Raw genomic sequence first — 10,162 nt, 5'->3', positions numbered from 1 at the left:
TCTTCATACATAGAAATCTTGGTACTTCTGTTTGTTGTAAGGCTTTAACTTTCAAGTAATTCCAAGTGTTATGATGAAATAATGTGTTAGAATAGAATATTATAACGTTGCTATCGTGCTATTAGAAATAAGTGATTGTTCGGGCACTTTACTGCCATATTATTAGAAATAGTTGAATAACAAGACGTGTTTCCCCTAAATATATCATTTAAAGGCGTTTGATTAGGTGCATTAATTCCTAGAGAAAGCTGATTGGTTAGACGCGTCTATTGTATTATATATATAAGAAAGTTATAAAAGTGATGTAACAGAAACCAATCTGTGCTACATATATCAAAATATTTTATGTTGTTGTTTTTTAAGTAATAGCTAAACACAGCTTTTAGTTTAGTTTATTGCAACTCTCAGGTAACAGTCTTTAGACTTTAAATTGTAGTGGATTATAAACTGTCAGTAGTTATTATCCAGACTTTCTGGACTTGAAATGTTGGTGCTTTTCGTATCTTTCGTAATGTAGACAGTTAAATACAAAACAAAGAGAAACGTCTTTCTTTGTAACACACTGGTGCAGTCTACGGATTTACACCGTTAAAATCTGGGGTTCGATTCCCCTCGGTGGACTCAGCTGATAGCCCGATGTGGTTTTGCTATAAGAAAACACACGTTCTGCTTTATCATGTGAAAAAATGTCTTGAGACAGCACTATGAAGTTTTAGATTGCTTTAAATAAAACAACCATTTAAGGTAAGTACCATTAGTTCTATTGTACAATGTCACTTTTTCTCTCCGAATACCACGAGAAGTCCTGTCTAGGGCTCTGCAGGGGCACTGAAGTCAGCTGTATCTATAAACATCAGATACTTTCGATATCTGTCATTTCTCTAAGGAAGAAGAGTGAAAAAGATGGCACCAATCATGTGTTAAACAGAGGATCGTCAGAAGAAGTTCCAATCTCATGAGGGAACTCTTAATGATACTTGTAACAGCAGGAAACGTCCTCTCCATGTTTCGCTCCCAGTTCTTCAGTCCGTCACCATTTAGGGCACCCTCTCCTGATGCTTATTCTCGGCAAAGGCTGGAGGGGAAACGGAAACTTATTGTGATTCTGAAACTGACAATCCTTCATGCATTAGATGATTCATCATATATTAATTCTTGACAATTTTGAAGAGTTTCTTCATGATAAAAACGATACACCCTAAGCTGGAGGTGACACCAACGACATATCTCAAACCTTCGCACTAAACAAATTTCGAATTTTGCGCAAAGCTACACGAGGGCTATCTGCGCTAACCGTCCCTAATTTAGTAGTATATGTCCATAACTGTGTCTTCGTTTGTTAACATGATTAATGAAGCGGCAGTTAAATTTGTGGTCATTCTCGGGGAAACAGAGTACAGGCCCATCACAGCCATTCCAAAATGCTGACATTTTGTCTTGTATCAGACGGTTCATTTAAATCCGCTATCATAGCGCTAAGCACAGACAGCCTAGTTGTTTCACGCCATAAAAGGCCAATCAAATCGCTAAACGCAAAGTTTCTTGCACATAATGCAACGTTACAGTTGGGAAAGTCGCTATGTTTACATTCGAAATGGAAGTTGGTAAAACTAATTCTGCTTTCAGTTATGTGACCGCATAATTTCTAAAGAAATAATGTTCACAAATACGAAACTGAATTATGTCGTACAAAACATTTCATTTTACATTTTTAATCCTGATTCTGTCTCCCTAGGGGTGAAACACGTAACTACTTTTGTTCTTTTTTTTTAATTTAGCACAAAGCTACACGAAAACTATCTGCGCTAGCAGATAATTTAGCAGTGTAAGACCAGAGGGAAGGCGGCTAGTTATCACCACCCACCGCCAACTCTTTGGCTACTCTTTTACCAACGAATAGTGGGATTAACCGTCACATTATAATGCCTCCACGGCTGAAAGGGCGAGCATGTTGGGTGCGACGGGAATTCGAACCCGCGACCCTAAGATTACGAGTTGAACGCCTTAACCACATGGCCATACCGGGGCCTTGAGAGTAAGAAGATCTTCAAATCTCAATTTTTGCGACTGCGCAGTGACAGATTATTTAAGTAACATTTAAAGAGTGTATAACAATAAACGTAAATGTTAGAGAAGGAGGCATACAATTTATTACTTTTACTGTTTCTGACCGGGGAGGGGGGGACACTATAAATTGGGACGCCTGGTAACCCTGTAATTATTTTTTGTACAAATAATCTCTAAGTCATAGTTAGCTAATTTCTAATTTTATATCACACTTCAAAAGTACTGTACACATAAGATAAAAGTGATTGGTTTATACTAGCCTAGGCCTAATAATCTTATGCCATTGTCTTTTAACAAAACCTAGAGATTTATGGGTTCTATTATATTCTAAAGAGCAATTCTACACCTAACGCTTATCAGGCTACACTGCGATCATAACTCAATGACTGGTGGCTACAGACAGACTTTCAGACAGTCAAGGTGGTCATGTATTCTCACATTCACTATCCCAGAGCCAGAATTGTACTACGAAGACTTGTTCAGTTAGACATGTAGACCACGATTAAAAGACGTGATGTCTTTACAAGTAATATGGTACATCAAAAAGGTCATGTTTTTACCCTTTGATTTATAAACGCGTGAGGGATCAGTCACGTGGGTAAGAAGTTTAGATTATTGATGTAAAACTGAAGAGTTGGTTTAAGGCAGTGGTTCTTAATCTTGGGGTCGTTTGAGTGTGTGTGTTTTTCGTACAGCAAAGCCACAAAGGGCTATCTGCTTAGCCCACCGAGGGGAATCGAACCCCTGATTTAAGCGTTGTAAATCGCTGTACTCGCTGGGGGCCGGGGTCGTTTGAAGTTTCTCGGGGGTCACGAAAAGTTTGGGAATTATTGGGGAAATCATGGAGCAGTTTGTAGTTTTTGTGGCAAGTGCCTGTAACTGTCCACCAATGAGAAACACGCTGAAGTGCGGCAGTTGAACCACGTCGAGATGCTTGTTCCACAATATATTACAACGTTTTGAATTGCGTGAATTTTTAACTATATAATATGAATACATCGAACTTAAAATTTAAATATCAAAGTTTCCATCATATTTAGTATATTTTCTCATTATATATATATATATATATCAACCCTCACACTGAGTGAATAAGTAGGTTTTGTATGATGTTCAGTAATTCCATGGATTTTTCATTTGTTTAGCACTTGTAGCATTTCTCAAGGTCATTTATTTGTAACATTTTCAATAAATTATGATCTTTATGTAGTTTTGTTTTATTCTACCTTTACGCAAAGTTCACCATTACAAAAATTATTATAGGGGCCACGGTAATACCCTGGAGAGTCTCAGGGGGTAAGACAATGAAAAAGGTTGAGAACCACTGGCTTTAAGGGTTGTGGCACCGTTATGCAACCAGGGAGCATCAGTTTTGAAACACATTAAGACAGTGTCACCAGCATCGAATGGAAACTTCAAAGGGTTTAAATTATGACGTAAGTAGTCCAATCAAGAATGTTTCTTTATCTGCGGCCTGTCCCGTGCGGTTTTCATACACTCACGTGCACCCACCTCCAGAAGTAAACAAACATAAATAAAGAATGTTTACACTACAAAGTGATCAAAGCAAATCTTCCGGTCGTGTACCAATGAGAAAATCAGGACTGTAGTCGGTCGCGCGTGATTTTTGACTTGACGCAGATATCTTAGCTTGAGAAACGCGAGCGTTCACCTGGAACGCGCTTCAGTGTTACGTGAAGGTTGGATGAATACCAAAAGAAAAGACCGGAACCATTCTGGAAAAGTCATTGTAACCTTTCTAAAAAAATAAATAAAATAATGATTTTTCGGCTTTAATGAACAGAATATAAGTGATGACTGCTCAATACAATATGATTGTATATTGGAATGGAACTATAATTATAAACCATGCAGATTAAATATTAATAGTAAAATATTGAGGTGCTAATTTTGACACCAAAGTTATTCTAGAAAATCACAAAATAAAATTTATTAATAAATAAAAATTTTGATTCTTCAAAAGAATTAATTATCACTATTTACAACATATTTAAACATCTAAATATTCATGAAAAATAAAACAAAGATCACATATGAACGACACTTAGGTAAATAAGACAAAGATTACATATGAACGACATATAGGTAAATAAGACAAAGATTGCATATGCACGACACTTAGGTAAATAAGACAAAGATTACATATGAACGACATATAGGTAAATAAGACAAAGATTACATATGAACAACACTTAGGGAAATAAACAAAGATTACATATGAACGACACTTAGGTAAATAAAACAAAGATTACATATGAACGACACTTAGGTAAATAAACAAAGATTACATATGAACGACACTTAGGTAAATAAAACAAAGATTACATATGAACGACACTTAGATAAATAAGACAAAAATTACATATGAATGACACTTAGGTAAATAAGACAAAGATTACATATGATCGACACTTAGGTAAATAAACAAAGAGTACATATGAACGACACTTAGGGAAATAAATAAAGATTACATATGAACAACACTTAGGGAAATAAACAAAGATTACATATGAACGACACTCAGGAAAATAAGACAAAGATTACATATGCACGACACCGAGGGAAATAAAACAAAGATTACATATGAACGACACTTAGAGAAATAATACAAGGATTACATATGAACGACACTTAGGTAAATAAGACAAAGATTACATATGCACGACACTTAGGTAAATAAGACAAAGATTACATATGAACGACATATGGGTAAATAAGACAAATATTACATATGAACGACATATGGGTAAATAAGACAAAGATTACGTATGAATGACACTTATGGAAATAAAACAAAGATTACATATGAACGACACTTAGGGAAATAAACATAGATTACATATGAACGACACTTAGGTAAATAAAACAAAGATTACATATGAACGACACTTAGGTAAATAAACAAAGATTACATATGAACGACACTTAGGTAAATAAAACAAAGATTATATATGAACGACACTTAGGTAAATAAACAAAGATTACATATGAACGACACTTAGGTAAATAAGACAAAGATTACATATGATCGACATATAGGTAAATAAGACAAAGATTACATATGAATGACACTTATGGAAATAAAACAAAGATTACATATGAACAACACTTAGATAAATAAGACAAAAATTACATATGAATGGCACTTAGGTAAATAAGACAAAGATTGCATATGCACGACACTTAGGTAAATAAGACAAAGATTACATATGAACGACACTTAGGTAAATAAGACAAAGATTACATATGAACGACATATACGTAAATAAGACAAAGATTACATATGAACAACACTTAGGGAAATAAACAAAGATTACATATGAACGACACTTAGGTAAATAAAACAAAGATTACATATGAACGACACTTAGGTAAATAAGACAAAGATTACATATGAACGACACTTAGATAAATAAGACAAAAATTACATATGAATGACACTTAGGTAAATAAGACAAAGATTACATATGCACGACACTTAGGTAAATAAGACAAAGATTACATATGATCGACACTTAGGTAAATAAACAAAGATTACATATGAACGACACTTAGGGAAATAAATAAAGATTACATATGAACAACACTTAGGGAAATAAACAAAGATTACATATGAACGACACTCAGGAAAATAAGACAAAGATTACATATGCACGACACTGAGGGAAATAAAACAAAGATTACATATGAACGACACTTAGAGAAATAAAACAAGGATTACATATGAACGACACTTAGGTAAATAAGACAAAGATTACATATGAACGACATATAGGTAAATAAGACAAAGATTACATATGAACGACATATAGGTAAATAAGACAAAGATTACATATGCACGACACTTAGGTAAATAAGACAAAGATTACATATGAACGACACTTAGGTAAATAAACAAAGATTACATATGAACGACACTTAGGTAAATAAGACAAAGATTACATATGATCGACACTTTGGTAAATAAGACAAAGATTACATATGATCGACACTTAGGTAAATAAACAAAGATTACATATGAACGACACTTAGGGAAATAAATAAAGATTACATATGAACAACACTTAGGGAAATAAACAAAGATTACATATGAACGACACTCAGGAAAATAAGACAAAGATTACATATGCACGACACTGAGGAAATAAAACAAAGATTACATATGAACGACACTTAGAGAAATAAAACAAGGATTACATATGAACGACACTTAGGTAAATAAGACAAAGATTACATATGAACGACATATAGGTAAATAAGACAAAGATTACATATGCACGACACTTAGGTAAATAAGACAAAGATTACATATGAACGACACTTAGGTAAATAAACAAAGATTACATATGAACGACACTTAGGTAAATAAGACAAAGATTACATATGATCGACACTTTGGTAAATAAGACAAAGATTACATATGATCGACACTTAGGTAAATAAACAAAGATTACATATGAACGACACTTAGGGAAATAAATAAAGATTACATATGAACAACACTTAGGGAAATAAACAAAGATTACATATGAACGACACTCAGGAAAATAAGACAAAGATTACATATGCACGACACTGAGGGAAATAAAACAAAGATTACATATGAACGACACTTAGAGAAATAAAACAAGGATTACATATGAACGACACTTAGGTAAATAAGACAAAGATTACATATGAACGACATATAGGTAAATAAGACAAAGATTACATATGAACGACATATAGGTAAATAAGACAAAGATTACATATGCATGACACTTAGGTAAATAAGACAAAGATTACATATGAACGACACTTAGGTAAATAAACAAAGATTACATATGAACGACACTTAGGGAAAAGAAAAGAAACATTATATACGAATGACAGCCATCACAAGAGTGTGGTACATTACACAAAATCAACCATCACAAGAGTGTAGTACATCATACTAAATCAGCCACCACAAAAGTGTAGCACATTATACTAAATCAGCCACCACAAGAGTATAGTGCATTATACTAACTCAATCTCTACAAGGGTGTAGTACACTATACTAAATCAGCCACCACAAGAATGTAGTACATTATATTAAACCAATATCCACAAGAATGTAGTACATTATACTAAATCAGCCACCACAAGAGTGTAGTACATTATACTAAATAAGCTATTTTAGATTTACTGTTAACTTCAAACATAAAAGTGATCGATTGGGTAGAAACTATGGTATATCTGGGTGTAAGTGAACATTTTTCCTTTAGGTGCGTGTTTTTTGTTTTTTTAACAACTTTGGCCATGATGGCGAGTGAAAACAACAAAACAAATCTAGCTAACTATATTTACTGTAAAATGTTTCTCGATGCTATAAATATAGCTACCAGTTTGGTTACACCTTTTTTCATTACATAACATGACTTTTTGTCAATGCACACAAACAAACTACAGGAAGTAAGAAAGTAACACTTGATAGTAGCCCACATTATCATTAGAATCACAATCCTTTTATCCGTAACAGAACTTTACTTTACACAGATTCGTTAAAATATATGGTGGTAGTTCTTCATCTCTAAGAATAGTGTTAATAGTTTACAGTAACGCCATGGAATTTAGATTAATAGTTTCTTGTCATCATCCCCATGCCATCAGTGCAGTCGTATAATGCATCATTATTTATGCTAATTGCTTAAGCTAATAACACTGAAACTAGACGTTTCTAAGTAGGCGAATTTCATAAAATTTGGTAAATTTGTGCAGAAAAGTTGGTAATGAATAACTGATAATAACCATCCACCATTTTCATTCTTCTGTAAACTTGAGCTAATAAACAAACCAGTATTCTGAGCTTATCTTAATTTTTTCTGATAGCGTTGTTACAGTTCTATAAGGGAATTTAATTAATTTTAATTTAATTAGTTTTATTTTCTGGATTGCTTGTTTTCTTCTGGTCTTTTTCTCAATTTCTTCACTTATTGAAATTGATACGTTTGTTGTATTGCTTATTAACTCTTGTACTAAGTCCTGGCCAGAAACGTGTTTACTGATTTATTTTTAAGTGATAAATCTTGTATTCCAGTTGTTTGAAAATTCAATTTTAAGTTTCTGTTGTTAGTTTAATAAATTGTTTCTTTGTTAGACCCTGATTGTAGCTGCTGTTTTTATTTTTATATTCGTTACACTTCGACAAATATACCTTACAAAATACACTGCAGTGATACTAAAACCGTGACATGAAAACTCTATTATAAACCTATTAGTTAATGCTTGTTTGTAGTTTATCAGGTTTTGTGGTACAATAAATAAGGTATTTAATTTAAAATGTGTGAGCTTTTGTTCTTTCTAAGAGTGGAAGTTAAGGCTTAGGGATGGAAAGTTTCGAATGTTAAACAAAGGTTGCAATATCTTACTTTTTTCAAATACTGAACTACTTGTTTTGTCGTTGTTTGTTTGAATACACACAATCGCGTGCGATGGCTGGATAACTTCGCAGCTTGATGCTAGAAATGGAAAAAAAGGAGTTTAAGATAACTACTGCGCATGCGTAGAAAGATAATCTGCGTTCCGCTGTATGCAAAATGTTCTAGGTGGCGCATTCGTAAGCATAAAGATTGTATGTCGATAGAAGCCTGTTTGTTTGATGTTAGGCACATATCTAGATAATGGGCTGCCTGTGCTCTGCCCACACAGGTATCGAAACCCGATTTCCAGCAGTGTAAATCCACTGTGGGGTGGAGGCAAAACCTGTGGGACAAAAAATTGTACTTATCACTGGTTAATGCAGGAATTAATTTGTCAGGATATATCTTAATGTTCTCAAAATACTTGAATTATAACGAATAGTAGCGTTTATAGAATTGCTTTTCAAATGATTTTATCTTCCCCAGCCAAACGTTGGTCCATTCATTTAGTTTACGAACGAAATCATCTGGAATCATTTTTTTAACTGTCATAAATTAGCAATAAAAGTTTTCGTGCAAAAGAACTTCACAGCACTGATTTCAGCGCCATCTGTAGATATAATAAAGTAATGTCTCGTCAAGGGTAGCGACACGAGTCCAGATATTAAATTAAAAACTTCAGACGAAACAAACACAAAACTGCTGTATTACTGAAACTCCGACTTTTGTTCAGTCACTTTTCACACGTAATTTTTACTTGGAGGGTTCTTCATTGGTTGAATACGAAGTTCAGGTTTAGAGAAGACTGTCCATAAAGATCACAAGTGAAAATCAACCCATTTGTATAAAATGATTTGAATGCACTAAATCATCAGCTCAGTATTCTCGATGTTAGCGACGTTTTCGGCCATAATACCATATATGTCTCTCTTTGTGCATGCTCCGTATTTCTTATTTAATTGTTTTTATCTTAAAACAATGACTGACGAGTAAATATTTTTGGTGAATATGAGTAATTTACAATAAAATGATTTTGAATATTTTATGTTTATTTATCTTTCACATAAACATTTATTTTACGTGTTCCATGTTTTCTTTATCCTACATCGTGTTTAGGCAGTTGAAATAACCCTAACATTCAGTGTTTAATACCTGTCATATTCAGACAGTTGAGATAACCCTAACATTCAGTGTTTAATACCTGTCGTATTCAGATAGTTGAGATAACCCAAACATTCAATGTGTAATACCTGTCGTATTTAGACAGTTGAGAGAAACCTAACATTCAGTGTTTAATATCTGTCGTATTTAGACAGTTGAGAGAAACCTAACATTCAGTGTTTAATACCTGTCGTATTTAGACAGTTGAGAGAAACCTAACATTCATTGTTTAATACTTGTTGCATTACAATATTTATTTTAATTTTTACAAGATACAATGAAAGCACATGATAAGAATATGTGGTCAATATTGGTGATAAATGTGATTAAAAGCCACAACATAAATGTGTTATCAGTACTTCCAGTACACTAAATTTAGTGATATGGTACACACTTACTCTCTGTCTATGACTAAGCAGGTTGCACCTTGAGGAGCATCAGCGATTATAATGGCTGTCCGGAGGTCCTCTCTAAAATAAAATAAAAAAATGTCAGAAGCTATCTTCACACTGACAACACTACAAATCAACTTT

The sequence above is a fragment of the Tachypleus tridentatus genome, chromosome 12 (genome assembly GCF_004210375.1).
Source record: "Tachypleus tridentatus isolate NWPU-2018 chromosome 12, ASM421037v1, whole genome shotgun sequence".
Classification (NCBI taxonomy): Eukaryota; Metazoa; Arthropoda; class Merostomata; order Xiphosura; family Limulidae; genus Tachypleus; species Tachypleus tridentatus.
Note: the sequence above shows the minus strand (reverse complement) of the source record.